The sequence below is a fragment of the Martes martes genome (genome assembly GCF_963455335.1).
Source record: "Martes martes genome assembly, chromosome: 1".
In the NCBI taxonomy this organism is placed as follows: domain Eukaryota; kingdom Metazoa; phylum Chordata; class Mammalia; order Carnivora; family Mustelidae; genus Martes; species Martes martes.
Window position 1 is genome coordinate 60,458,386 of NC_137888.1, and position 22,466 is coordinate 60,480,851.

The 22,466-nt window shown below is 38.2% G+C and overlaps 1 protein-coding gene across 11 annotated transcripts in view; it reads right to left on the minus strand.

The window, feature by feature from the left end:
* Window positions 1–22,466, minus strand: part of ZBTB20 (zinc finger and BTB domain containing 20) — a 774,313-nt gene that overhangs the window by 338,647 nt on the left and 413,200 nt on the right. For all 11 annotated transcript variants that reach the window (XM_080830747.1, XM_080830743.1, XM_080830744.1 and 8 more), the window contains one exon: window positions 10,447–10,494. The gene's annotated coding sequence lies outside the window, so the exon portion shown is untranslated. The remainder of the gene's footprint in view (window positions 1–10,446; window positions 10,495–22,466) is intronic.

The window sequence follows — 22,466 nt, forward strand, 5'->3', positions numbered from 1 at the left end:
ATACCTCAATTGGTAGCAGGTCCTTTCACCATTCCTACTGTTTGATCCTCAAGTCCTCAACATTTTTTTCTCCACCTTGATGTACAAGAAAGATGATATTTAGATTCTAACACATTCTCATGGGTTTACCTTGAGTTATTTGCAACTTCTGGAGCACAAACTAAAATATTACCATTGGCTCCCACTTAATAAAGCATGTTAGAAAACACAAGTATATGAATAAAACTTCATCATAGGAACAATCTTGTGTTTGTTGCAATTTAATTTTTAAAAGAGTAAATCAAATACATATACTCCCTAAGTTTATTATTCATAACAAATCTATTGTAATGCATCTCATGCTTGATTGAAACTCATGAGTGTTTCTTATTACCGACAATAGAAGTCATTAGTATATATTATGCATTATTCATTCATCTGACAAACATTAATTGAGCATTTACTATATGTCAAGACAGTGCTAGATACAGGAGACTACAGGTGTATAAAACAATGTCTCTCTCTTTAGGTGTTAACAAGTATTGATGTGAGCAATTGGGCTTCTGTTGGACTTTGGGAACCAGGATATGAATGGGCAGTGATTGACTGGAGGTAGCAGACAGCAGAGAAGAAGGGACTGTGAATTGACTAATTAAAACAAACAAACAAACAAACAAACAATCTGGGTACCTGTGTCATTTTGGGTTCCTTCCAAAGAAGAGTCTGCAACAAGGACCTGGGTACAGGTTGTAATTTGGAAGGTGATCTTAGAAGGCAGGCATGAAGAAGTGGTGAGTGAGTCAGAGCAGAGGACAAGGCAATGATGAAAATGTGTCAAAGGGGCCAGGCACCAGTGTATCAACCGGAGCATAATTCAACCAGCATCTCTGAGACTTGTGCCTAATGTCTCTAGAGGTATCCGAGGTATGGGTTTGAAAGAAACAGAGGCCGGAACATTTTTTTCTCCAGTTCTGTTCCTTCTTTGGTTGAGAGTTGCTCCAGGGCATTAAGTGGCTAAACCTGCCCCCCCCCACCCCGCCCATGCTTTCCCCTATCTAATGTAGATTTCTTGAGCTCCCCCAGCCAAGGAAAAGGTCCTGGGAAAAGCACTCCTGAGGTGGGACTCTGGGCTAACACAGAACTGCTTCAAGGGGAGCTGAAATCAGAGGCGAGCTGAGGGGCTGAGATAAGTGTTAGACACATATTCCCGAGTAGCCTACAAAGACTTCTGGGGAGTGGGGCATAAGATATTGCAGTCTGATCTAGCAGCCCCTAAAGGATGGTCTGGGGAATGTTAGAATGACATCTTTTTACTAATTATATTCCACATAAAGTGCCTCTGACTCCTGTAAGAACTCAAACTTGGCGACAGTAAATTCTGACACTACTCAGGTAAGAAACAGAAAAATGATTTGCTAATCGGCTTACCTGATTCTCTGGCTAGGATGTCAAGATTGGACTCAGCAGTTCTTGTGAAAATTCTGACACTCATTCACCAATTATCCCCTAGAAGGTGCTATGTATTGATCTCCCTGTGTTTCAGGGAAGAAATCTTTGAACTGCTCCAAGAAGATTTCCAAAAATGGTGATACATTTTTGCATCATTTTGTCATGACAGGCCTATTGAAAACTTCCTGACATTCTAAATTCATGGCAGTAATATCTACGTTGCTGTATTTGGCTTGAATTTTTGTTTTGTTTTGTTTTGTATTAAAGCAGAGGAGAAATGGGTAAAGGTTAAAAACTGCACCTAAATGTGTTAGGCTCGAAGGCTTTGAACATAAATGAGAAGGTTTACAGGAAGTTATTCAGACCTTTAAGCTTCTTTAAACATTTCATCATTGCTGACAAGATCCACTTTAGGTAACCCTGCCCAAGTAGTTCCTGCGTTGCTATATGGGTGAAGGTGATTTTATTTTGCAATTCACCAAGCAGTGTAGGAATCTTCTGGGGAATTTTGGTCTGGGGGCCCAGAGCCCAAGGTTGAACAATAGATACTTCTGTGGTTACAGGAGAAGAACTGATAGACCCCATGTTCTTCTGTTATAATGTATAAAAGAAGGAACTGGATTCCTAATCCCTAGAAAATGTGGTGGTGGTAGAAGGTGGGTTATGGTCCCTTATATGAACATATATGGCTTTCCTCTGACAATGAGTGGGCTAGTCTTTAAAAAAGTTCTGAAAGAGAAAAGGAAAAGCTCCAGGGACCATTTAGGCTCTGTCAGTGAGTTCCATCCCAAGACATCAAATCCAGTTGCACAGAAACCAAACGTCAATATTTACAAAGCTTTTTCCATCTTATATCCTGCTGCCTTTTTCTTTCATGCCTTTTCTGCTTTTCCTTCCTCCTGATTCCCTTGATCCTTTACTTCACCCTCTCTCCCATTTGCGCTCACTCTCCCCACCCCCATTAGTCAGGCCCACCACGCGTTCATCCCCCAAGCGGCTTCAGTGACAGAAAGGAAAGGGCTTCAAACAAAGCCATCGTCCAACACACAGAGCTCCAGTCCCCTGGGGGACTGTGACTGGGGCAAAGCCCGAGGAGGGGCGCTAACCCCTCTGGGGCTCTTCAACCCAACAGGCGATTAGGCTTCAGCCGGCTGATAGCTGTATGGAGCCTCATGATTTCAAAGCTTTCAGAGGCTGACAAGGACTTGCTAATTTCAAACTTTCTAACCAATTACAATCACAAAGAACTCAGGACAATAATCAGTGAGCAAAATGAAACTGCTGGAGTGAAGCAGCCCTAGCAGGTTTCGCTCTTGTGGCTCTGCACATGACGTGCAGCTGGGACTCTGCTTCCACAAGTAAATAAAAATGCATTATAAAATAAAAACATGCACAATGGGTCCCTCTTGCTGTCTTGCTCCTGGTAGTTGGGTCTGGAGGAACCCTGTCCTGTGTGTAGCCCATTAATTTCTGATGGTGTTAATTAAAAACTTTTGATGCTGGTTTGAATGGAAAATACCTCAAACAGTGTTTCCTTTATTGAAACACCAAGTTCCAAGTCTTGGATTATTAGGTTAAGCTCTGTCACAGCAGTGAGACCAACATAAATGCTTTTCATACCATCTGACTACTACTACTACTAATAATAATTAGTAATAATAAATGAAAAGAAAGAGGAGAAACTGTTTAGGTTGAAACTCCCTCATTTCAACCTGTTTTGCTTTGTTTTGTTTTTAGAACTAAATTGAAAATTCGGGTCCCTGAGTGTAGAACATATGATATTTTAAAAATCTTTTTTCAAATCCTTACAGAACATTCAAATCACCCAATGTTCCAAGACCTGAATTTTTTATATTTTAAAATGGGGAAAGCTGCTTAAAATAAGTGAATCAGCTGCTAAGTGATTTCTCTCTGTCTCTTCCCCTACTCTCTTTTGAGAGGCTGAAAAAATGCTTAAAATGGTATATGCAATTGATACGTGCTGCTTAAGAAGCTTAATATAATTACTGAGGACTCTGACTTTCTATTTAAAATGAAGACAGACTGGGGCAATAGAAACTATGAGTTGTGAGTATTCATCCCTCTTGAGGTGTGGAAAATGTTTCCAAATGTTTAGTCCACTGCACAGGGTAAGGGGTTTCAAGCAGTTATCCACAGGGCTCTCTGTCCCCCCAGAAACCTAGGGAAACCGAGGAAATCCTGACAGCAACGTAAGGAGCCAGCGTGACAGATGCCATGCAGAAAGCCAGCAAATAAAAATGCATCTCTGCGATCCAATGCTTTGTGAAGTGCTAAGCAAACCAGCAAAACATTCTGATTGGTTTCTAAGACTCTCCTCCAATTTGATTTTTTAACCATTCTTCCCTCTTGTGCAGGCTCCTGAATCCCCGGACACCTCGTGGGAGAGGGCCCTCAAATGTCAATTCACGGATGCCCTTTTCTCTCTTCTGCTCTCATGTACTTCACTTTCTCTCCCATTTTTCATCTCTCAATCTGTTTATTCATGCTGTCTGCAACATCAGCTGAATCCTTGAGGGACGACAAAACTTTCCTTTTTTACCCTGAAGGTCTTCATCAGTCTTATTCTTGTTTTGATCTACGCATCCCTAAAGTGGATGAAGTTCTGCATAAAGAAAGGCGAAGCATTTTGGCAAATCTCCTTTCCTTCCCTCCCTAACCGCAGGCTGCACTGACCTCACCCTCTTGCAAAAGTTTGCTGAACTGCCCTCCCGGCCTGATGTGACATGATGGGGATCCTTCAGCAACATCAACAACCACAACAACAGACAGCCGCCACCGTAAAGCACGCGAGGGGAATATGTAGAGCAACAGGAAGAACTAAAACTCCAAAAAGGACGTGGGCCTGAGCAAACCACAGCATGAATCTATTTGTTCACAAAATTTATGAATTTTCCTGGGTAAATTGACAGGCGATATTGTCTACAAAGGACTAGTAAATGTAAATTAACTAACAGATATGTAGCAAATGAGTGCATTTAAAGATGATTTCCAGCTGAAATGATTTTTCTTCCGGGAGACCAAGTTTTTGTTAAACTTAATCCTACTCTCTTCCCTCTCCAGCAGCAGAAACATCTGGTCGGTTTTAGATTCCCCTTGGATTTCCAACTTCAAAGGGAATTATAAAGAATAACAAATTCATGTACCGGCACTAAAAAAATTAGAGCAGCAGGAGAGAATGGTAAAATTGTCCTTATTTGACTGCCAGTGACAGGCGCCACAGGCAGAACTATAAGAAAAGACAAAGGCAAGATCACCAGTTGACAACCAGAGTTCCTAGAAGGGACAGAATCTTTGGTTACATGCAAATATGCACAGGGCCCTTAGCAATCTATAAGGAGATTTCTCCTTGCTTAAATGAAGAAAAAAAATTAAAGGAGTTAGAAGGTGAGAGAGAGAGGAAGGAAAGAGGGAAGGGAGACATTTACCTGTCACACAGTAAGCAACAGCAAAAGTTTGTTCAAACAATGATCTGGAGAAAATCTTAAGGACTCAGCCCCTGGGTTTTTTATTTGATCTATAGAAAACTTGAGTTCTGATTCTACCAAGGGCTAGATACGCCGTCTCAGAAATAACTCAGGCTCCTAAGAATCCACTAGAGTTGTCATCTCCTCCTAAAAGATGAGACCTCCAAGAGTCTCTTCCTTGCCCTGGATCTTTGTCAAAGGATGGCCGGAAATCAAAGTCCTCCATGAGTGGAGGACTAGGGTCTGAACGAACTATTGGTATTTGCTGTTGTGCCAAGTTACGCTTGACACCACTTTATAGAACTGGATTTATCTTTCTCCTCTGCCATGTACTAGGAAAACTGAAACATACTTCTTAGAGTGCAGGTCTTGATATAATCAAAAAGAAAATAAGAAAAATGAGAGAAAGTATAATTTTGCCATTATAATTAGCTCTTATAAACAGCTCTTTTCTTTCCTTTTTCATGTACAATGTGTATAGCAATAACAATAAAAATAAACAAGACGTGATTAACCAGTCAACTTGTTCATGGACAGAGAGAGAGAGTTAAGGGCTAAAATGTCTTTAAATAATTAATTACAAAAGTCTTTAAACTTAGTGTTCAGAGGTTACAGTTCCCCACACCACAAATACATTAGGTTGATTGACAGAGTGGCCATCAAAAACCAGAAAGCAAATTACTTTTGACCAAAAAATATTTATCAACAGCATGTCAAGAATATTTCACAGGGTAGGATAGAACAAACAGAACTAATTCTCTGTGGACCTTAGCATGGTTTACAAATTGAGCAGTCCCCCAAAGAGAAGACCATCTCCCAAGTAAGTTGTCTGTATCAGAGGCTTTGAGTCATTTTTAATGAAGGAAGAAAAAGTTAAGACTTTTCTTCAGCATTTCCAATGTAAAAGGATTGAGCTGGCTGGAAAAACATCTTGAGTGTCTGTCTTGCATGGGGTTTTCAATCTTCCCTCGCCACGCCAGGTAAAGCAGGATCACCCTAGTGATCTCACTAAGAGAGTGCTGTAACTCCTATCCTGATGGTAATTGCATATGATGATGTATTACACATCCAATAACATTTGTCCAGAAAATATGCCAACTTTGTGAAACATGGATCTGATCATATGAATAAACCATTTTTTTTTTCTTTTACAACTATCTATGTCTTTGGTCTAAAATGAAAATCCTGGCTTGATGCAGGCATTTACAAAGGATTCCCTGCCCTGTATAAGCAGAATCATCCAATGATGATTCTGAACTTATCTAGGGAGAGGAAGTAGAGGATATGGAATACTATTTTATTCCAAGAAATGTTTTATAGCTTGAGGATAGATATGGTCCCAAATAACAACAATTGAGCAAATACCAGACCCAAAGGCCGAACACAAGGAAACCCCACCCACATACACCAAGAAGCAAACACTATCGTTAATAATAATAATTATTATTATAGCTATTATCAGAATGAGGCATTGATGGATTACTTGGGTATGATATATAATACATTAGCTAGAAAGAACCAAGGGTAAACTTATGTTTATCTTTAAAAGGCAGTTTGTATTCTGGTTTATATGTCATGAGTTACATAATTAACATGTATGATAACAGGATGCAGGAAGAGATGAAGACTTACGCCTTTATTTCAGTTACTGTATTGTTAATATCAATCTTAAAAATAATGATGAAAAGGTTAGCTGTTTTAAAATATGGGTGTTATGGGGTATGGTAAAATATCCTTGCAGCTTTAAAATGGTTGCATAGAATATATATTTAAATTATAGAACTTGTTATTGGGCACTTCTGTCTATAAATGAATGATAAAATAAATATACAAAATAAAAAACAAAAAAATAGTTAGTGGCTAGAACCCACCTATCTTTCCTTGGAATGCCTGTCTCGATGCCAAGCCATTAGGTCCTTCCCTGACCTTTTCAGGGCATTTTAATGGTGGTAACACCAAACCAGGGTAAAGGAGAAATGGGATCAGAAGGCTGAGAGGGAAAAAATGAAATGGGAAGACAAAAAGGTTTGTATTGTTTACACCATCTAGTCTGGCAAATTTTACAGATGCTTTCTGTTTGCTTGGGATAGTTTATTGCTTATGTTATTTCTTTTCTTTCTCCTCCATGTGCTTCCCTCTACCAACTTTGGCTGAAAATACTTTGTATGTGTCCATACTGTAAGCCCTCATATTTTTGTAGAGATTTAGTGTAGTGGAGAGCACTTTTTTTTTCCTTCTTCTTCCCCAAGGGTTAGGCACATCAATATTCTAGCTACTCACTTTCGAGGCCAATGGAAAATGTGCTCCTAAGATTAAATAGACCTGAGTAACACATAAATCCAGTTTATACTGATGCAGTATGTTACATAGTTACTCACATCCTGAATTTCTGATGAGTGGAATACACCTTTTGGACAACACACTACTACTGAACCAAAACTGACTGCAATTCAAAGACAGAGAGACAAGACTAAACCCTAACTCTAGGTTCTCTACAGAGAGCATAATTTGCACAGAGCTTTCTTCATCTGTGGAGCTCTGTGTGCAAAGATCTAGTCTAGCCATAGAAAACCAGGTTCTTTAAATATTCTCAGAGCAAACTAGAGCAATACTTACAAGCACATAGGGAGTGCCCTTTGTTCAACAATATACTGTCTCTTTTGACCCTCACTTCCCCAAACAGCGCTTTTCGTTTTTTAATTATTCAGACTATTAATATATAATTCCTCCCTTTTCAGACTTCGTAAGTGCCCCGTTAGGAAGAAACCTTTCCTTTCTGCTAATAAATCTTTTAAAAAAACGATGCTTTTAAATCCAGTGTTATGTTTGGTTTAAGTAGATTGGCCATATTTATCCACTATGGGTTAGCTGCAGCCACACTGGGCTTCTAAAGTAGTCAGAACACTCTGGTTTCCTTTTACCTCACATACAGAATTGTATATAAACAGCATATATCCCATAATGATAAAACTAGCAGCAAATCATCATTCTGAAACAAATAAAAATAGATCCCCCAAGAAGCCTAGCCAAATTTGTCAAATGTCTTTCTGGTCAACCAAATTGCCCTTTGGGTAACAGGTGTACCTAAGAATACTATGAAACACTCTGACGGGACTTTATGATCAATTGTTACATTTTAAGAAATATAATGGCAGTATACTCAGAAGAAAAATACTCCTATATACAATGATTAGAATTATTATCTAAATGTTTGTATCATGAACACGTGAAAAAGTCCTTATGGGCCTAAAATCTCGATGGACTAAATGCTATGATGTCTGGGGTTTCCTTCAAAATAATATGGTAGCAGCATAGGAAATGTCAGGCCATGAATTCATCATTGGGCAAGCCTGGGGATGCGTCCATGGGAGTTCACTGGAGTAGTGTGTCTACATTCATGTATTTGAAAGATTTCATAACAAAAAATTCAAAAGTATACACTGATTTGAACTTTCAATCCTTTAGTCATTATTGATTGATTCATTTACTCTTTATATGCAAGACATTGTGGGGGCATAAAAAATGAAACAAAACAAAACAAAATAACCCCACAATACTCTTGTTGCATATTTAGATTAAATAAGTGATTCCTCTTCAGGAATCATATATACTTATGTAAGATGATGTTCATAGGAACCATGTAATTACATGTAAAATTCTTAGGTTAAATTTTGAAAGCAGGACACAAAATTATGTACAAAGTATGTTTACAATGTGTTTTTTAAAAAATATATCCTCAGGGGGAAACGAGAGTAAAGAAATACATCAATGGTTATTAATGATTGGATTTAAATTATGGAAATAATTACTTGTATTTTTCTTCATTTTACTCCTATGTGCTTTTCCAAATTATTTTTAATGAGCATGTATCATTTTCAAATGAAAATAAATTTTTATTCATTAGTGGATGAGATGTGCTCTCCTCTCCCAAGGAGCTTTTCACTAAAACAGAGAAACTGCAAACACACAGCTTTGCCCAGATACTTTAAATCTTCATACCTAGAAGTGAAATACACCCACAGGAAAAGAAATGTCAATACAGATTTTTATCTGATCATAGAAACATAAAGAGCTTTCTGTGTGTTGGACAGAAATAGGGGAGGGACCAGCTTCTCTGCAAGCCCGAAAGAGTGAAATTCAGGCCATTTTTTGATGAGATCCTTTTGCGATGAGAGCAATGGGAGCAACAAATTTAAGTTACCAAGTAAGCCTGTCTCTTGAGACCTGATGCTCACTAACAGGGGTTCCTTTTTGGTCAGCATAAGAAATAATGCATGGGAGTGGGGCGGTGGGAGTGGTTATAATCCTAAAGGCTGGAGGCCTTCACTGGTAAGATGGGTATGTTCAGAGAGACAGAGGTAGATGTGCGACAGAATGAGAAACAAAAATACAGTGACAACTATGGATTATGTGCAGTGGATATGGAAAGTCCCCACTAGAAAGCTATCTTTATTACCCCAAGAGATTATTTTCCTCGTTTTATGCACATTCATATAAAGTGAAGTCAAGAGTATAACTTTTAAAGGTTTGGAAGAATATGATGTTCATGACTAAATAAGCCTGGCTGGAGCCAGACAGAATATCATCAGATGCCAGGCAAGTCACCCTCTCTGGTCCTCCTCCCTCTCCAGTACACTTGCCAGGACATTTCAACGCCAGCCAACCCCTAGCAACCGCTAAGCTCTTTTAGGCTCTTTCTGACTTGAGGATGCTTTACGAGTACACCCTTAGTCTTGACCTGCACTCTCCTCCCAGCCACTGAAATCTCAAGAATTCTAGAAGGCCATATACCATACCAACCTTTTTGAAACTTCACCAGTTTCCACTAAAAGACACACACACCCTCAAAGCTTTCAAAGCTAGTCTCAATCGCAGCTCTGGTCTTGGTCCTCTTGGCTCATAAAAGAAGTGGCTATCTGTATTCATGCTCCTAAAGGACACTTCCCCTTCCATTTGTGGGTGTACACAAGAGCAATCATGTCTGATTTTAAGATTGATTCAAATGAAGCGAATACATTTCAAATTTTTAGCGTATCGTAGAATAATAATAAGTAGTTCAAAGTATCACAAAATGTATTTGGAAGGTTCTGTTTTTGTTTGTTTAATGCCAAAGCATTCAATGTTCCACGTGGGAAACATCAGTTTCCAACCTCACCACATCACCCTCTCTGTCCATTCAGGCATCTCCTTTGGAAATCTGTATCCCTGGAGAGCCTGCCAAACAAGTCCTTTGAATACTTCTACCTCTGTGTGGCAAAATCATCATGAAATGTTTGTTGAAATCTGTGATCAGAGGCTCTTGGGATCATGTTTCTAATCATTTTAAATGATGGTATTTCAAACAAACAAACTGGGTATAAAATCTGTACCCTTCACCAATGTCAAAATACGTTCTATTCAAATTTAGTACTTGAGGTGATGGACACACCACAGCCTTTACATTGAATTCTTTCAGAGTCTGGGAGAAACACACATGACTTCTTGGTACCTCAATATTGTAGACTGCCATTTATGGATAACAACAGTTACTCACCGGACAGCAAAGTTGTGAGGAATATCCAGTTAGTGATGGCGAAACATTCTGAAATGAAAAGAATATCATAAATGCTGGGCATTTAATAAGTGCACGACAACACGTTGATCATGGGGGGAAAAACCCATCTGCTTCTCACCTTGGGATGCTGACTCAGTGATACTATACAGACAGTAAAGGAGACTTCCTTTTGGGAAGGACATACAAGTGTGCACTGGGAAAGGGGTGTGTGCAGCTGTCTGCGTGCTCAGTTTTAAGGGCTCGAACCAGTTGCAACCAGTTGTGGATGACTTGCTGCCCATTTTTGCAATTCACTGTAACTTGCATTGAGAAAGTTATGTTTTATGGTTAATTATCCATGGTCTGTTTGAAAAAATAAATCAAACCATTGTGAACCACCAGGATTTGCAGCTCCATTTGAACTTTACTGTACTTTTGATTAAACATTTTTGTAAATAAAAACAAACTGGTTTCTTCTTGTTTTTGGTTGTTTGTTACTTGTATTCTGGATATAAATATTGTGGCAATGGTGGGAGAAGGAATTATGGATTATTTACCCCTGGTTTCATGAGTTGTGAGTTACTGGCCTTATTCTCCTTCATGAGTATAAATAAATGTATAGTACTAAAAACCAAGTCCTGTAAGACAAATGGAACGACTGAACTGAAACCTTTTAAAACCAAAACCTTTTATGCTAAGTCACAGAGCAACAAAACAAACCCCAAATTAACATTTAAAAAGCTTCTACTGTGGAGCAACAAAATCCCCCAATATTATATAATCTGCATTTTAAAAACTGCTTGCCTAACGAGCAAGAGTCTATCAATGATTCCACATGCTTGTCTTTTCACTGCTTTTATAATTTAGAAGCCATAGGTGGTTTTTTTAAAATTTTTTTTATTTTTATTTTTTTTTAATTTTTTTATTTTAATAAACATATAATGTATTTTTATCCCCAGGGGTACAGGTCTGTGAATCGTCAGGTTTACACATTTCACAGCACTCATCATAGCCCATACCCTCCCCAATGTCCATTTCCCCCCCCCCCCGTCCCCCTTCCCCCCCCCACCCCACCCCCCACCCCCGCAACCCTCAGTCTGTTTCTTGAGATTGAGTCTTTTATGGTTTGTCTCCCTCCCAATCCCATCTTTTCATTTTTTCTTTTCCTACCTCCCCCCCAACCACCCCCCCGCCTTGCATCTCCACTTCCTCATATCAAAAAGATCATATGATAGTTGTCTTTCTCCGATTGACTTATTTTGCTAAGCATGATACCCTCTAGTTCCATCCACGTCGTCGCAAATGGCAAGATTTCATGTCTTTTGATGGAAGCCATAGGTGGTTTACCAGAGATCACCTCCGACCCTCAATATCACCACCAGAAAGGAGCCTTGAAAACAACCAGCATAACTAACTGAAGTAAAAATTGATTTAGAAAGATCTGGAATTATTGTAACTAAAAGTAGTGAAATTCTAGATAAAGGAAGAACTTTATAAAAATTTGTCTATGGTCTTCATCCTGACACTTATATAAATAAAAGGACTCTGAAACACAATTGTCCAGGGACAACGAGAAAAGCCAAGATTCAAAGGACCTGTGGCACAGGGCAAGAAGAATGTGTTTGAAACCCAGAATCTGAAGCTCCCAACATATCTGCCTACGGCACTTAATGAGGACCACCAAAGTAGCTTGCCAAAAATTATGTTTTAAATGATCTACTGTTCCATGCAGCACTGACCACTGAAAAAGACCTCTAGGAAACATAAAATTGCCTTCTGTGATTTGCTACTTTTATAAAGACAGAGACAGGATAATAAGGGCTTTCTTATAAAATGGGGTGATCTGTCCATCGCTGGGACCTGAAGAGCACTGTATCAGATTTCATCTTACCCTTCATTCCTCTCAAGGTTTACTGCTCACCTGCATAAGCACTGTGAAGGAATGGCTATGGAAGGTCCCTCCCCAGCTCACAAAAACGTGGTAAAATATGAAGAGGCTACTATTTGCAAGGCACAACTAGAGTAATTCTGCTAGGGAAGGTAAGTCAGTGGCTAAGGTTCTTGTTGCAACATTTAAAAATATCTCTCACTACTGCCAACGGTGAGGAGAAGCTAGGTTCAAAGTGTTAGGAAGGATTTCTGAAGAGTTAGAAACTGTTTAAAACTCTCCCTGGCTTCTTAGATGCCTTGGGAACAGAAAGTTTAGGCCTGCCGGCCCTTCGAAGCCTGGATCCCACATCACCAAAGGAAAACTCGAAGTAGCCTAAATGTTTCCAAGGTCCTGGTTACAACTGAAAATGAGGGCTGACCTGAATCAGTTGGCAGCCATCAGACGCTGAAAGGTCAAGTCTGCCCTAAGTATGGTTCAGAGAGTGTAAAAACCCACCGAAATGAAAACGGAAGTTATTCTGAGAAACAAGCAGAAAAAAAAGTTCGAAGATATTTTACTTGAAGACATTTTCCTCTATTTCTTTTATAATACACACCTCCAACTCTTTTTGACAACCAAGAAAATGCTCTTGCTATAGAATTCTAAGTTTTCTTTTAAATCCAGGCAGCCCATCTGAAACTCAGGATATACAAAATGACTCCTAAGTGCTTGGTTACAGATGAATAATCATGTTCAAATCGTACTATAAAGTATGGTATTTTACATGATGCAGGTATATATGTACAGAATTGCATTCCTGGAATCCAAACTCAGCCATGACACACGGAGAGGGACACTCAGAAAATGTATACCTAGGAATATGATTTCCTGGTGAAAGAACAGAGTATTCTGACCAACTTTCCTTATTTTTCCACAAACAAATCCACCTGAGCTATAGATCCTTTAAAGAAAAAAAAAAAAAACCAGGAAGCATGCTGATAAAATACCTAAAAAGTATATACAAGCTTACTCATTATACATTAAGACAACTAAAGATGCCCCCTTGTCATCACAGATACAGAGACGTGATAATCCCAATCCTCTTGATCACTCAGTTGCTGCAAGAAAGATACACACTGAGGCACTGAGACCTTAAAAACCCTATAAAACTCTCCTGGCTATGATTTTTATCTTTATGCACCAGATTTTTCCATACAAAGAGAATCCTAAATTTAATAGCTAACACATGAACCAATTTCATCTGGCTTTTCCATCCAGAAGAAAAGTACGACCTGGAAGAATGTTCCTGATCTCTAGTACAAGGAGATTCATTTCCTCGCCTCCCCATCTTGGATTGCATTACGAATGATCAGAACTAGTACCAGCCACCACCTCTCACACATATTTTCCCCTAGCAGATACCCAACAGTGCCTAGGCCTGTGCACCCATTTTATGAACATTCAATAGGCAGAAACTACAAAGGAAGAATAAAACAAAACCAGAAAATCTTCCAACTTCCCTCATCAAGTGCATGTCTGATTCCCAGAGGACATCAGTCCATTAAATGAAATAAAATATTATAAACGGGGACAGAAGACTAATAGATCTCATACAAATCTCACTGTGTTCCCACTTAAGCTGGGAAGGGAGTTATTCTGGTGAAAAAGTGGGGGTGGGGGCGGTGTGGGAAAGGAGTGAAGGGCTACAAAGAGACAAAGAGACTTAGAGGTGGTGCAATGAATTCCCTGTGCCAGGGAAGAGTGTGACAGAAAGTTCTAAATGGAAATTCCAGAAACTGCAGGCTCCTAGCGGAACTGTTGTTTAGGGGATGAATTCTATAGGGAGTTTGAATTAAGTGTCTGTGCTATAGCATCTAGATGTTTCTTCTTTCATTAAGACTTTGGAGTTTGTCATGAGAAAACAAAACAAAACAAAACAAAACAACCCAAAAAACATTAGAGCTTTCTACAGCCCCCAAAGTAAAGGCAAGAGAAAGACAGGGTTTATATAACTGGCTTTTTACATAAATATTACATCAGGATACATTTCAAACGAAAACACACACACATACACACGCACACACAGACGTCTTCCTTATCCTCTATTTTAAAATTCATTTCATACTTTAAATGTTGTTGATTTTTCACAAAACAAGTAAAAACCAAGTCAGCATTAAACACCTCAGAATAATTTCAGTCTTATATTACTTGGAAAATTCACCACATCATGGAGGGTCACAAAATCCTGTTTTAAAGTCAGTGAAGGCACTGACAATTATGGGATGTTTTGCTGCAGCCTAGGGCAACTAGAAATGGCCACGGATGTTAACTAACTCCCTCCTCAACAGTCTGAGAAAAGGGAAAAAAAAACTGTAAGTTTCCCCATCTGTTATTTCCTTTTTTTTTTCTTTTTGGCTGTGGAAAAGTAAAATTATGCAAGAGCTTTTGAATGTAAAGGCTGTGTGTGCTTTTTCCCTTTTTGTCTCTGTGTACCGGTTATGTGATGTTGCGTAACTGAGTACAGAGTAGGCGGTTAGCGTTTACTATTGATTTACACTATGCCATCTAATGAATTCATAGCACTAAAAAGAAAGGAACGAGAGGGGGAGGGAGGAAAAAGAAAGGAGAGGACGGCAAGAGGAGAAAGGAAGAACAGAGGAAGGAGAGAAAGCTTATTTAGAGACACAATTCTAAAGCCTGGAATAGTTTCATTCTTGTTCCCTCTCGCTCTGACTTCTGGTTATTGTTCAGGTCTCAGAGAAATGGACTTGAGCTAGTGACCCCAATATTCCAACCTTATTTCTAACGAGGATTACTGGCAGGTGAATGTATGAAAGTACTAATGTGTCAAATTACTTGAAAGCAATTCCACTCAACTGTCAGACTTCTCCATATGCACTTACTATCATTCTCTCTATGCATTTGTACCTCTGTAGCTGTGATAGCCAATGCTATAGTCCCACTAGTTTACCTAGTCCCAAATACTATTTGAAAGACACACGAGGCAAGTAGAAATACGTTCTACCTTGCCCATCTCCTTTTAAAATTGCATGAAGAATTCATTTAGAAATCTTTGAAGAGGTCACCGTTTTACTTTGGAAGAAGATAGGCCACTAATTATTTGGCTACCCAGAACTGCCTAATACAGGATAATCAATGAGAAATGGGCAAAAGGAAGAAAGCTTCTAAACTGATGAACAACACTTGAAAAAGAAGTTCAAATGATTTCTTACATTATGCCCATGGAGAGCACTTAAAATTTAACTTTTGATCAAGATGATGATAGACATTCCTAGCCCTCCGTGTTTCCCATGCCATACTGTTGAGTTCCTAAATCATAGGCCAGAAAGTAAGAGTGAAGTTGGTTCTGCTGCCAAGTACAGGACCTTCCTGTACCTGAATGCCCTCCTATGGCTGAGAACAACTAGTAAGGTGAGGAAGAGAAAGAGAAGTTCTCTTTATTAGCAGCCAGCTCAAGGACAAGGCAGGGAGCTTGTTTCCTTCCTCAGTGTGGGTTTATAAATGGTGACTAGGAAAAATCACAGCCAAAAGAAAGAATAAGAATGTGAGCTTTCATTTCTCATCATCCAATCATCTCTTTTCACCCAATTTAGTGTATTAAATATTAAACAGATGCCTACTCATCCATTTTTCAGGGATGCTTTAATAATGGATGTTGTGTGTTGAGCACCTAGCACAGTGCTTGGCACATTCTCTATGCTCAGCAAGTAAAATGATTATGGAGAAACATCTCTGTAAGAAAAGTAGCTTAAAAAGCCTAAGAGAAAAGGAAAAAAAAAAACCCTAAGAAAAACACATTCCCATGATTTACAGGAAATCTTAAGTTATATTACTCTATGATTTATCTGTAGACACAAAATGATGGTGTAGAGGAAGTACCAGACAGTTATTTGGGGACAGTTGAGTTCAGTTCCATTTTATTGGAAAAAAGCTTAACAAAAATTATAATGCTGATAGCATCAGCAAAGTTTTGTGTTCATTTCCACTAGCCCTTTGGACTATTTTTCATTTCAGTCTTGGGCACAGAAAAGTCCATTTTAATTCCATGGACACATTCTAAAGGAAGAGTCATGGGATATCAACATAATTCATCTTTTAAAAAATACTGAGAAGAATGTAGCCATTTAGTAATGGGAGAGAATATAGCTTTTTGTTGAAGGGCAAGGCAGGTTGAGTTTTGATTAGGTTATGCAAATTTAAATTAATAGCAGGGCAACCAAGAATGTACTGATTTCCATTTTCTTGGTTAAACAGGAGTTTTATAAGAAAAAAAATTCTGGATTAGCAAGTCAGAAATGCCATCTTTCAGTGAATTGGTGAATGAGACCTTTAGAGGAAAAGTTGCATGGGCAATCTCTCAAAAATTCCAGTTGAAGAGTCAACTAAAAGCATGTTTGGCAGTGGCAGCCATAGTAATTTTTAAATAGTGGGGCTACCATCTTGCTAATTCATCTAGGAACGGGCACATACATTTCAGTCAAAACCTTCAAAAAGTTGTTTTTTTTTTTTTACTTTGATCAATGATATAATCTAATCAAATTTAGCAACTTCCTTAAATAAGCATCCTGGCAGTATATTGACAAGACCATCCCACATGCTTTGCCATTTCATGGATTCTAAAAAATGAATAGGAATTTGCCTGGACCCCTCATTTTATTCATGAAGATTCTGAAGCTCAGAAGGTAAGCTTCTCAGGGATATGTATTTTGAGACAAAGCTGGAACTAGTAGCTAAAGCTCCCAGTTCCTCTCTCCACAGCACAGAATAAGTTAATATTGTATCAACTGAATCTTATTTTATTTTTTGGCCTTTCTTTTTCAAGTTTTTATTTAAATTCCCATTTGTTTACATATAGTAAAATATTAGTTTCAGGATGAATCTAATTTTAAATGCCATAGAGAAAGATCTGTAAAGATTCTTTTATAAGATAAGGAATCTTTACATTATGGAACAATGTTCACTTTAAAGCTATTTTATACTTCATTTTTTATCTTTAATCTTTCCTCATCTTTCCATTCTTGCTTTTATTCTTTGGATCTTTCGATACAGTCACTTTTAACTCTCTTTCTAGTTCACTTATTCCCATTTCTGACCTCAGCTCTTTCCTTTCTCTCACTCTGCATCTCTTTCTCCAACTTTTATTTATTACTTTTCCTCATAAAAATCATTGTTTTGTTAATGTGCTTTGAGATCCTAAGAAGTCATAAAGGAAGAAAAAATTTGCATTTAACATTATATAATAAATAGGCTCTTTTCATATACTCAAATTAAAAAATAAAATCTGCAACATGATACTAACAATGTAGAGGCTTTGTCATTGGATGTTACAGCTGTCTAAACCCCGGCCCTGTCAATGAGACTGGAGCCTATGTTACAAGGAATCTCATCAGATGGAGAGCAAAGCTCACAATCTCCACACCACTCATTTTCCACTTCACCATGTCACCTTTCTTTTCCCTGTCTTTCCAATCTAGAGATACAACCATTTCGGACTGATTATGGCATAGCAGAAGAAGGTCCAGAGAAATCTAGTGGCTTAATGTGGCTTCAAGATACTGGCCAAACTCTCTCAATGCCAAAAAAAAAAAAAAAAAAAAAAAAAGTCAGAAAGACTTACATACAAAATTTGCAGTTACAAGGAAAGTAAAGTCTGAGGAGATTAAAAGAGAACTTGGACATGAGAATGAGGTCCCTGGATAACAGGAATGTTGCTGCCAGAATCTAATTAAGATTGTGTCATTGTTTCCCTTATAAAATGTTAACTCTTATGGGGTTTACAATGTAGCTAAAATGATCAGCTCTGGGCTGAACACAGCTCCAAATATCTTCAAGTGGGAAGTATTTTTCCCCCTCCTTATTCCCTAAAAGAGAAAACATAAAGCAACTATTCAGAAATTTCAGTGGTATTTGGATTCTGACCTGATACCTTTCTCCAAAAAAAGATTAGGTGCAGGGGCCTCAGTTGGTTAAGTGTCAAACTCTTGCTCTTGGCTCAGGTCATGATCTCAGTGTTGTGAGATTGAGCCCCACGTCAGGCTCTGCCCTGAGCATGGAGTCTGCTCAGGATTCTATCTTTCCCTCTCCCTCTGCTCTTCCCTGGCCCTCTCTCTCATAAATAAATAAACTTTTTTTTTTTTTAAAGAGTAGGTGCTAATTAAGGAGCCTAATTTACAGCGAGTTAAGGTGTGAACAAAATCCACCGTGGAATGAAGGACATTAACCTAGTATATAGGTGGGAAATAAAATAAAAGGATGTCCTATTATTTTTTAATGTGCATCACTTGGATAGATATTTCATTCCATTTTATTGATGTGAATAGTATTTTGGCAACACTGTTGAAAAGTCTTCCACTCCTGTTTGCTAACTAGGAAAACTTAACAATTATGGGAGGCAAGAATTCCTAATGGTTTCTTTAGATCTCTTCCTCCATATGCCCGTTTTCAGGGTGGATTTTAGATAATTAATAATTTTTTTAAAACCCATTTTTCTTATTTCTCTAACATTGGCTGTGACGTCTAACAGCTACAGTAAATGCTCTGCCACTGGTGAGAAGGGACAGGAGGAGGAAATAACAGACACACATTAAAATTAATAGGCCAGGAGGTAACTAGCATTTATTTAGTACATATTACATGCCATGCACTTCATTAGCATTATTCCATTTAATGCAAACCCCTGTGAAGTAAATAAGATTGGCTGAAGTCTCATAGATTACCAACCTAGTTACAGAGCTGTTAGCTAACCTGCTTAAGGACACAGAGCTAATTAAAAAGTTGTGCAGGTGAGGATCAGGACCTATTTGACTCCCAGGCCCACAGGTACCGTAAGGAACCACAAAGTCAGCAGCAGAATATGAAGCCATCTAGCAAAACAAAACAAAACAAAACAAAAACCAAAAAAAAAAAACAAAACCCAAAAAACCAACCCAAACCCATTTGTGCCAATGATGAGAGCCACCACATGCTCTAAGTAGGCGATGGGAAGGGTAAATGACTCCTAAAAAGAAACAGGTTCTTGCTTTGCTCTTGCTTCTGATAAATCCCTGTTTTCTAAATGTCTATCTGGAAAATGTTTTTTTGTCATAGAAAAGAAAACACACAATTTCCCAGCAACCTTTCAATCAGACCCAATATTTGAGTGTTTATGAAAATCCCTTTAAAGATTTATACTAAATAACTAGATAATAGCTAAAATATGATGCATATAAGATCAGATGGTTAGTACATCAACAATTTTAATATGACTGTGTGTATGTGTATGTATTTGGGTGTATATGATATGTGTGCATGTGTCATAAATTTTTTTACTTGTCAAAATTTCTGGCAATTTACTATATAAAGTGCTTGACAAAAGCTAAACAGATTAAATATGTTAGAGCAGAAGAAAAGGAAAGCACAAAGAGAAGAAGAGGAATGTGTGTCTGTGTGAGTGAGAGAGATGTCCTATTCCTAAAACCACTGGGATTTTTTTTAATGTATTTTTTAAATCATAACTTGGAGAGAACTTAATAATAAAGTAACAGTAGCCAAACAGATTTGAAAGGATAAATGAACAATTCTTTAGGCAGCACGAATTTATCCCTCAACTTTTAATACGTTCTTATTGCTTTGTCCTGCCCTCCTTTTGTGCTTTAAGTCTAAATTTGATTAGGAGCAGGAAGGAAGAAACATTAACTTCTGGCTTAGCAGAAGCACAAAAGAGCCGAGATCTAGAACATCTTCCTGGCCTTCTTTTCTCATCCTTATAAGGAAAAGCAGTAGTAAACTAAACAACAAAAAAAGCAACAACTTTGACAGTTTTGCTTAGGCAAAAACAAGATTTGTTTCAGCACAACTTCAAGGGCTTTCTTCAAATTTTAGCTTCTCTGGATGGTCTTACGACAAAGCTGAAGAATAGACGCGATCTGTTTAGGGAAATAGATGAGATCTGGAGGAAAATACGAGGCGCGCCTTATTTTCAAGCAGTATTTAAATGCATGACCAAGATATAACTTGCAACGTTAAAAAAAAAATACACAGTTAACTCAAACCTGCTAAAAATAACTCACAATACCCTCTCCACTAAAACAAAACAAAATAAAGCAAAAACTCACAAACAATTATTTTGACTGGTGAAAACAGTGACATGAAAGTAACAGATGGAAGCCCAGTTTTACTCACACAACACACTCACTAAACACAATTGCAAGCGTCCCCACAAAAATAACTTAACAATGGTGACTTTGGCCTTGTGCTTCAAAATATCTCTCTTAGGTGAGTTTCCTTACAGACTTCAAAGGGCGTGTGAAAAATAACGTTAAACCAACTGTCTGTCCAGACCTGGAAACAGGAAAGGGCTGCCAATCACAGCCTGCACACAAAAGGGATCTTGTCACCTTTGTCAAGTCCCTTCTCAGGACTGGAGTAGGTGTTCTTTCCCTATGTATGATTTCTTGTTGCCTGGTAGTATTTTCAAGAAAGGTGACATATCTGTACTCTTAACAAACAGCACACTACAGAGCATCTAAAAACTTTCATAAATCAAATAATTAAAAGTAATAAATCTTCCTGCTAATTGCTCCTCAAAGTTGAAAGACAGGTTATTTTCTTACCTTACACCGTGCCTTCTGATCTGACAGTGTCATTCAATCAATAATTTCAATGTCAGTTACTGATTTTCAACTCTTTTATTACAAAGACTTCAAGCAATAATGAAATGGTGCTGATCTGCTTGCTTTCACTCTATATAACATCTATATTTATATGCTTTGCTTCTATTTGGATCTATATTTATCTGCTTTATCTGCCTACAGTGCATCTGTTTCTCATACACACAGACATATATTTATATATATACACACATACTGTATATATATATATAGGTTATATATAAACACACATACCCACAAAAAATGTATGAATGTATGCTAGTGTGCTTATTTCAACAAGCATACAGGTGCATAAATACTCAGACACATGACAAATAGACCAAGAACATAGATGTACATGTAAACATAGTTGTACAAGGAAAAAGCATATCTCAACAATAGGTCTGTCTACAGTCCTTGAGACTTACGCACTCAGCAGTGACAGCCATAGACTACTCTGGGAAGGAGAAAAACTCTTCAGAAAGCAAAACTACCTAACAAAATAGGGATCATGCGTTGACTGACTCATTTTAAAGATAAGGAACAGAGACACTGAGGCTCAGACAGAAGGTCCGCCAGCTTTCTGGTGGCAGACCTGGAAGTAGCACCCAGGCCTCTGCCTTCTGGATAAATCCTCCACTATGCTGGCTTGAGATGATGAAAACATTCTTCTCAGACCCAATATCATCTTCTAATTTCCATCCTATCCTATTCTTCCCCTTCCTTTGCTGCATGAAATGGAAGCAATTCAAGGAGAGTTGGGAACGGTTCCAAGTGTTTAAATGCGCTGTATCATTTCATCTACACAACAGCTCTATCGAGCAGGTATTCTTGTTCATGCCCATTTGACAGAGAAAACACTTGAGGCCTGGTTGTTAAATCACTCACTCAAAGTGATACAGCTAGTGAGCCAAGAAGCCGAGCTCCTCTGATACTCCACAGCCTGTGTTTTTCCTGCTGGATCGTAATGCTTTCCTTAATACACGTCTGAATGCCCTTCAAACCCCCAAGGACCACAGCCTAAGCATCATATAAATCTAACAACTGGGCTGATGCATAGTAAGCCTAAAACAGAGGTCCTGTCAGACTGAGACAAAAATAAAGGGAGCGGAACAGGTATCAGCTTCACACCCCTAGTATACAGCCTAAACCCTCAAATAGGAAACCGAAACATGCAAAATTCGGGCCAAAAAAAAAAAATCACCCCAAGGGTAGTCGTATATGATTTAAAGTCTTAATAACTTCTAGTGTATGAACATTTTATGTCTTTTTCATCAAAAGATTAGAGCAAACTGATAAAATTGAATCAGATGGGAAATAGAGGCACAAGAAAGAGAAGGGCGGGTAATAAAAAAAAAAAAAAAGAAAGAAAGAAAAGAAAGAAAGAACCACACCCCTCTTCTTCTCTTGGGACAACATCTCCAAAAATAAACATTGATCAAAAAATACAAAGCCAGTACCAAAAATTGGTATTTCACCCCCACTTGAGTGTTAAGAACAAA